Source organism: Miniopterus schreibersii, assembly GCF_964146895.1.
Source record: "Miniopterus schreibersii genome assembly, chromosome: 1".
Classification (NCBI taxonomy): domain Eukaryota; kingdom Metazoa; phylum Chordata; class Mammalia; order Chiroptera; family Miniopteridae; genus Miniopterus; species Miniopterus schreibersii.
This window is the reverse complement of record NC_138101.1, coordinates 106,710,436-106,718,534: the sequence shown is the minus strand read 5'-3', so window position 1 is coordinate 106,718,534 and position 8,099 is coordinate 106,710,436. Positions and strand designations below refer to the sequence as shown.

The window sequence follows — 8,099 nt, the reverse complement described above, 5'->3', positions numbered from 1 at the left end:
AGATACAGAGTTAAAAACACAGGTTAAAAGGATGTTCAAGAAACTTAGTGAGAACTTCAACAGAGAGTAAGTATAAAAAAGCATAAAAAATGACATAGAAATCATAAAAAAGAACCAATAAGGTGGTTCTGGTCAAGATGGTAGTGTAGGTAAATGCCATACTTGGAACCTACCACAACTATATCAAAATTACAACTAAACTACAGAACAACCATCATTCAGAACTGCCTGAATTCTAGCTGAACAGAAGTCCTACAACTAAAGATATAAAGAAGAAGCGACATCAAGATTGGTAGGAGGGGCAGAGATGTGGAATAGGCTGGTCCCACACCTATATGTGGCAGATAAAAATCAAGAGGAATATCTTGGCTGTGGAGTGAGAGGTCCCAGCCCCATACCAAGACCCAAGCCCAGGGTTCCAGTGCCAGAAGAGAAGTCCCCACAACTTCTGGCTATAAAAGCCAGTGGGGATTGTGACTGAGCGAGATGGAGGGCAGCTGGAGTCCCAGCCTCTTAAAGGGCCCACGCATGAACTTACTTGAACTCACTTGCTCTAAGCTCCTGCACTGGAAGAGCAACTCAAAAGGTACCAGGAACATATGAGGAGGAACTGAGTTGTCTGACATTGAGCTGAGAGCTGGAGGGGCAGCTTTCCCCCAAACAGAAGTGCTAGCAGAAGTCACTCTTCCTTTTCTTTCTCTTTTCTTTTCTTTTCTTTTCTTTTCTTTTCTTTTCTTTTCTTTTCTTTTCTTTTTTTTTGTGTCAATCCTCACTCGAGGATATTTTTTCCATTGATTTTTAGAGCAAGTGGAAAAGAAAGAGGGAGAGAGAGAGAAACATTGATGTAAGAGAGACACATTGATTGGTTGCCTCCCACACTCATCCTGACTGGGGCTGGGGATGGAACCTGCAACCCAGGTACATGCTCTTGACCAGGAATCAAGCCCATGACCTTTTGGTGCTCAGGTTGATGCTCTAACGACTGAGCCACACCAGCGAGGGCTCTGTTCCTTTCTGATCCCTCCCCACACAGAGCTGGCAAGCAGGAGCCATATCTGAGTCTCCATCAACCTGGCTAACCCTGTTTACCCCCCCCCCCCAGTGATTCCCTGAGACCCCACCCCACCCAACTTGCAGGCCCACCAAAAGCCATTTCCAGTGGCTTTTCCATACAAATGGCCTCGGTTGCTTCATGCTTCAGACTTTCCTAAAATCTCTCAAACAAGCAGCATCTGGCCATTGCATACCCTGTACGTCTTGCATAGTGGCCCCAGGCCTAGCACTAGTGGCAACCTACCTTAGCTTGGCCTCTCCTGAGCAACTCCAGGCCCAGCATAAGTAGCGGCCATCTGCAGATTGCTCTGTAGCTCTTGCCGGGTGGCCCCAGGCAGGGCACAGGTGGTGGCTGACTTTACACCTCCTGGGAGTCCCTGGAGACAGTGCACCCCGTGGACAGCTTCAGACCACATCAGATTATAATCCTACCACCTGCACGAGCAACACACTCAATGGGTGAACTCAGGAAGCACCAAATCCACTGAAACAAGTCCTGTTCCATAGGGTCAACACCTGCACAGCAGCTCCTCTGCTATAGTTGCAACTGGTCTTCACAGCTGATCGGCCTGGACCCAATCCTTCCCAGTGACACCAAGAGCAATCAAGGCTCAACTACAACAGGACAGTGCACAGTCTACACAGGGGAGCACCTGGAGTACCCAATTCAGGTGACTAGAGAGGCTGTGCCACTGGGCCCTACAGGACACCCACTACATAAGGCCACTCTACCAAGTCCAGCAAATGTAGCAGCTCTACTTAGTACAGAGAAACAAACAGAGGGAAGTAGCTAAAAGATGGAGACAAAGAAACAGGTCCCAAATGAAAGAACAGAAGAAATCTCCAATCTCCAGAAAAAGAACTAAATGAAAGAAAACTACTAGAGGCAAGCAAATTACCAGATACAGGGTTCAAAATAATGGTTATAAGTATGCTTAAGAAAGTTAGTGAGAACTTCAAGAAACTTAGTGAGAACTTCAACAGCATGAAAAAGAACATAGAAATCATAAAAAAGAATCAGTCAGAAATGAAGGAGAGAGCTCGGGGCGGCAGCGGCTGTGGCAGCGACAGGGGAGGTTGTGGTGGAAACAGTGCAGAAATAGGCACTGCCCTCCCGGGGCAGCTGCTGGGCTGGCGGCCACTCACACCACCGCGGAGGGTCCCGCCGGGTGCGGAGCGGAGTAGCTGCGCCACAGATGGCACTGTGTATCCCGGAGAGCAGGAGCCAGTCCCAGAAGAGAGGCGAGGCTGAGACCAGAGTGCTGGGTTGCTTCAGCAGGGAAGTCTCCCTTCCCCCTGTTTCCGGCTGCTGAGCACTGAGCAGCGCTCAGAAAGGAAACCATTGCCAAATACGACTTCAAAGCCACTGCGGATGACGAGCTGAGCTTCAAAAGGGGGGGCAAAGGGGGGGCATCCTCAAGGTTTTGAATGAAGAACGTGATCAGAACTGGTACAAGGCAGAACTCAACGGGAAAGATGGTTTCATTCCCAAAAATTACATAGAAATGAAACCACATCTGTGGTTTTTTGGCAAAATTCCCAGAGCCAAGGCAGAAGAAATGCTTAGCAAACAGCAGCATGAGGGGGCCTTCCTTATCCGACAGAGTGAGAGTGCTCCTGGGGATTTCTCCCTCTGTCAAGTCTGGGAATGACGTGCAGCACTTCAAGGTGCTCCGAGACAGAGCCAGAAAATACTTTCTCTGGGTGGTGAAGTTCAGTTCTTTGAATGACCCAGTAGCTTATCAAGGGTCCACGTCTGTCTCCAGAAATCAGCAGATATCCTTCGGGGACATAGAGCAGGTGCCCCAGCAGCCGATGTCCGTCCAGTCCCTCTCTGACCCTGATCCCCAGGAGGACAGAGGGCTGCAGTTCCATCAGGAAGACTTTATCCACGCCAATGGTAACTCAGACCCCAGATGGTGAAAAGGGGCTTGCCATGGGTAGACTGGCATGTTTCCCCACAATTATGTCACTCCTGTGAACCGGAAAGTCTAAGAATCAAGAAGAGATTATTTAAAGAGTGAAAAATTTAAACACCTACAAAAGAATTAAACCCTCAAGCTGCCTCTAACAGCAGCCTGTGTGGGGGCTCCGAACACCTGGCTGGGTCACCCGGTGACCCTCTCACTTGGTTGGAACTTCGGGGGGTGGGAGGTGCACCCGGTGACCCTCTCACTTGGTTGGAACTTCGGGGGGTGGGAGGTGAAGTTGGATATAACAATGCCAGAACTTACCTATAAATTAAGAAAAAGAGTTTTTATTACAAATTTTCACCACTGCTCCTAGTCCTCCTTTGTCCTTTTTCATCTTTTTTCTCTTCTGTCTGTCAATGCATAACGTTTAATGCCACATATAGCTCTAGCTGATACCAATAAAAGAAATGAAACCGAGTTCGCTGATATCTTCTCTATGCAGAAATGTCTGTTGTAGCCGGAATGACTGAAAAGACAACCATTGCTGGGTTCTCCATGGACACACGAGCGTGGCGGGGGAGCCCTTTCTCTGTAGTCCGCCGGAGGGGGAGGGCTGGTCAGACTCTGCCCTCTAGCCCCCACCCATGCATTTTCCCAAAGTTGGAAACGGGGGGTGAAGGGGGGGAGTGGAAGGAAGGAACGCCGCCCTCATAACTCCCTGAGAAAGCTAAACTGAAAACCTGTGTCTCTCTCCGAAGTCGTTTTCCCTCCCAAATGGTGTCACCGAGCATGTTGTTTTCATGGTGCCTTTCTTTATTTCAAGGGTTGCTTAGGAAGGGTGTTTTCTCTTTGGTTTGTTTTACAATAAGTTAAGGACAGTCCAGAGCTCTTCTGCCCATTGGCCTCCTCCTCTGTGTAATACTTCTCCTTGGTGGGGAGGGAACAGGGTAGAGAAGGTGGTGAGCAGGAGTGGGGATGGGCCTGCTGCCTGTCCTGAGCAGAAGTTGCTGTGAGCCCCCCGGAGTAGAAGGGAGCAGAAGCCCGGGTGTCTGGAATCACTGCCCAGGGAGCAGTGTGTGACCAGCAGCTGGGGCAGGAGGACTGGCTGCAGCTCTGCCCACACTGGACTGCATCTGGCTGAAGGGGTCAGCGTCCTTGGCCTTGCCAACTCAGGTGTTGTCTGCCTCCCGGAGACCCCCTGACTCAAACCCTGGAGCCAACAAGTTTCAAACAAGGAAAGCCTGGGGAATTAAAACTGTCTCGCTCTCCCTCTACCAGGATATACCGCATTCCTGCACTGCGTAGAAATGAGTCTTCCCTTCCTCTGCCTGGCTCTGAAAACCAGGATGTCTGTTCATGCCTTTTATCTTTTGTATCCCCACCTAACCTCCCAGGTGAGCCTTAGGGCAGCATTCAAGAAGCAGCCGGGTGGTTTTCATGTCTCCATTCACAGCTCACTGTGTTTATAGCTGCTCCACCCCAGCCCCCAAAAGGAAATGTCTCCATGAACAGGGAGAGCAGAGGGAAGACTGGAGATTTAGGAATCCCGAGTCCACTGAAGAGCTCTGTCCATCTCCTGTCAGCTTCTTGTCCCTCGGAGCCATGTGCCTGTGAACTCTTTCTCCACCCAGTCCCCTTCCCACAAAACAACCAGACCAGGAGTTGGCGATGGCCTTGGGTTCTGGAGCAGTCGTTGGAGTCTCACTGGACTCTGGTTATGGAGCCGGACTCAGGGCCCAGGAGGCAGCTGCCCAGGAGACCTCGGCCTCTCCTCCCTCCCTGACAGTTTCCCCTTTCCTCACTGATGATCAAGGAAGCTGGCATTCTACACCTGGACCACATGATTGTTTTCTTTTGGAATTGGTGTATATCGTGAAGCCTTGCTGAACTAAGTTTTGTGTGTATATATTTTTTTAAAAATCAGTGTTTAAATAAAAATACTTATGTACTTAACCTTTAACGGTGAATAGAATTTGGTAGGTAGTGATTAACTGTGAATAATAAACATGCAATGGCTTCTTAAAAAAAAAAAAAAAGGAGCGAAGAATGCAATAACTGAAATGAAGAATAACATAGGGAATCAACAGTAGAGTACATGAAGAAGAGAATCAAATCAGTGCTTTGGAATATAAGAAGAAAACACCCAATCAGAAAAGAAAAAGAAAAAAAGAATCCAAAAAAATGAGGATAGTGTAAGGAGCCTCTGGGACAACTTCAAGCGTACTAACATTTACATCATGGAGGCTAGAAGGAGAAGAGGGAGAGCAAGAAATTGAAAACCTATTTGAAAAAATAATGACGAAAAACTTCCCTAACCTGGTATAGGAAATAAACATTCAAGTCCTGGAAGCACAGCATGTCCCAAACACAATGAACCCAAAGAGGCCCACGCCAAGACACATCATAATTAAAACGTCAAATGTTAGAGACAAAGAGAGAATCTTTTTTTAATCCTCATCCAAAGATATGTTTTTATTGATTTTAGAGAGAGGGGGAAGGAGGGGGGAGGGAGAGACAGAGAGAGGAAGAGGGGGAGAGAGAGAGAGAGGGAGAGAGAATATATATGTGAGAGAGAAACATCAATCACTTGCTTCACGTACCCACCCAAGGGGGGATTGAGCCTGCAACCTGGGTATGTGCCCTGACCAGGAATCGGACCCATGACCTTTTGGTATGGGACAATGCTCCAACCAACTGAGCTACACTGGCCAAGGCAAAGAGAAGATCTTAAAAGTAGCAAGAGAAAAGCAGTTAGTACCTACAAGGGAGCTCCTATAAGACTGTGAGCTGATTTCTCAACAGAAACTTTGCAGGCCAGAAGGGAGTGGCACAGAATATTCACAGTGACGAAAAGCAAGTACCTACAACCAAGATTACTCTACCCAGAAAGGATATCAATAAAATTGAAAGAGAGATAAAGAGCTCCCCGGACAAGAAAAAGCTAAAGGTGTTCATCACCACCAAGCCAGTATTATAAGAAATATTAAAGGAACTTCTTTAAGAATAAAGAAAAGAGGAGCGTAAATATGTATAATAGAATTACAATAACTATATACCTATTAATAATCACTTTAAATGTAAATGGATGAAATGCTCCAATCAAGACACATGGTGGCTGAATGGATAAGAAAACGAGACCCTTACATACGCTGCCTACAACAGACCCACCTCAGATCAAAAGACACACAGACTGAAAGTAAAGGGATGGAAAAAGAGATTTCACACAAATGAAAATGGAAAAAAAGGCTGGGGTAACAATACTTATATGAGACAAAATAGACTTTAAAACAAAGGCTATAATAAGAGACAAAGAAGGACATTTCATAATGATAAAGGGATCAATCCAACAAGAGGATATAACCCCTGTAAACACTTATGCACCCAACTTAGGAGCACCTAAATATATAAAGCAAATATTGATGAACATAAAGGGAGAGATTGACAGTAATACAATTATAGTAGGGGACTTTAACACCCCATTGTCATCAAAGAATAGATCTCCCAGACAGAAAATCAAAATGGAAACAGTGGCCTTAAATGACCCATTAGACCAGATGGATTTAATTGATATTTTTAGAGCATTTCACCCCAAAGCAGCAGAATATACATTCTTTTCAAGTGCACATGGAACATTTTCCAGGATAGACTACCTGTTAGGCCACGAAACAAGTCTCAATAAATTTAAGAAGATTCAAATCAACAAGCATCTTCTTCAATCACAATAGTATGAAACTAGAAATCAATTATAGGAAAAAAACTGAAAAACACACAAACACATGGAGGCTAACTAACATGCTACTAAACAGTTAATGGGTTAACAATGAGACCAAGGAAAAAGATCAAAAGAAAATGAAAACACAATGACCCAAAATCTATGGGACACAGCAAAAGCAGTCCTAAGAAGGAAATTCATAGCAATACAGGCCTACCTCAAGAAACAAGAAAAATTTAGGTTTTTATCTTGAAACCAGCATCAGAAAACTGTTGCAGAGCCTTGTGATCTCTGTCTGCAGTAGGCATGCACCATGTCTGTGCGCTTGATGTGACAGCTCTCCTGGGAGCAAGGCATCACCCTGCATAGGAGCACTGGAATTGTGGCATCATTTGGCATCAACAGCATTTTATATCAGCATGGCATATATCCTTCTGAAACCTTTGCTCAGGTGCAGAAATATGGACTCACCTTGCTTGTAGTTACTGATCCTGAACTTATAAAATACCTAAACAATGCAGTGAAACAATTAAAAGATTGGTTACACAAGTGTTCAGTTCAGAAACTGGTGATAGTTATCTCAAATATTGAAAGTGGTAAGGTCCTTGAAAGATGGCAGTTGGATGTTGAGTATGACAAGACTGCCAGAGATGACAGTACACCCAGAGAAAAGTCTCAGAAAGCTATCCAAGGTGAAATCCGTTCAGTGATCAGACAGATCACAGCTACAGTGACATTTCTGCCACTGTCAGAAGTTTCTTGTTCATTTGATCTATTGATTTATACAGACAAAAATATGGTTGTACCTGAAAAGTTGGGAGAGTCGGGACCACAGTCCATTAACAATTCTGAATAAGTCCATCTGAGTTCTTTCACTACTAATATCCACAATGTAAAATAAACAGTATGATAGCTTACAAAATTCCTGTCCGTGACTAAAGATGAAACAAGAACAATAATGTAATTCTCAAATGTATGTTTCCTGAAACCATGTCAGCTATAGTTCATGTTTTATTTCATTGATTAATTTTTAGATGGGGAAATCTTAGCATTATACTTTACTGAACTGTGCATAATTGCTCCATTTTTGGTACCTGTTTGACTTTACAAGGAGTTGACATAATTTTTTGCACACTTTTCCAAAGGGAACCAGCAGATTACATCAGCACTATACTGTCAAATCCTTTGAAGGTGGTAACTGTAGATGGAAAAACTTTTGCTATAAAGCTAAATGCCTTCCTAAATCAGAACTTTTGGTCAAGTAGCTTGACTTAGAATATAGGTAAATGTGAAACACAGGGAAAGAAGTCTGAATATTTAGAATTTTTGTTTAGGTCCTAAAGTAACTGATGATCCACAATAATAAAATATTGCTATTAGGTCCTTTTGCCATTTATTTTATTTGTATAGTTTTCATATTT

The 8,099-nt window shown here is 44.7% G+C and overlaps 2 pseudogenes across 2 annotated transcripts; both read left to right on the top strand.

The window, feature by feature from the left end:
- Window positions 1–486: 486 nt before the first annotated feature.
- LOC308569059 (growth factor receptor-bound protein 2 pseudogene) lies at window positions 487–3,048 on the top strand (annotated as a pseudogene). Its single transcript has 2 exons — window positions 487–586; window positions 2,378–3,048. The product of its transcript is annotated as a growth factor receptor-bound protein 2 pseudogene (transcript).
- A 1,586-nt stretch (window positions 3,049–4,634) lies between these two features.
- On the top strand, window positions 4,635–7,617 carry LOC308568988 (mitotic spindle assembly checkpoint protein MAD2A pseudogene; annotated as a pseudogene). Its single transcript has 2 exons — window positions 4,635–4,751; window positions 7,016–7,617. The product of its transcript is annotated as a mitotic spindle assembly checkpoint protein MAD2A pseudogene (transcript).
- The last annotated feature ends 482 nt before the right edge of the window (window positions 7,618–8,099 follow it).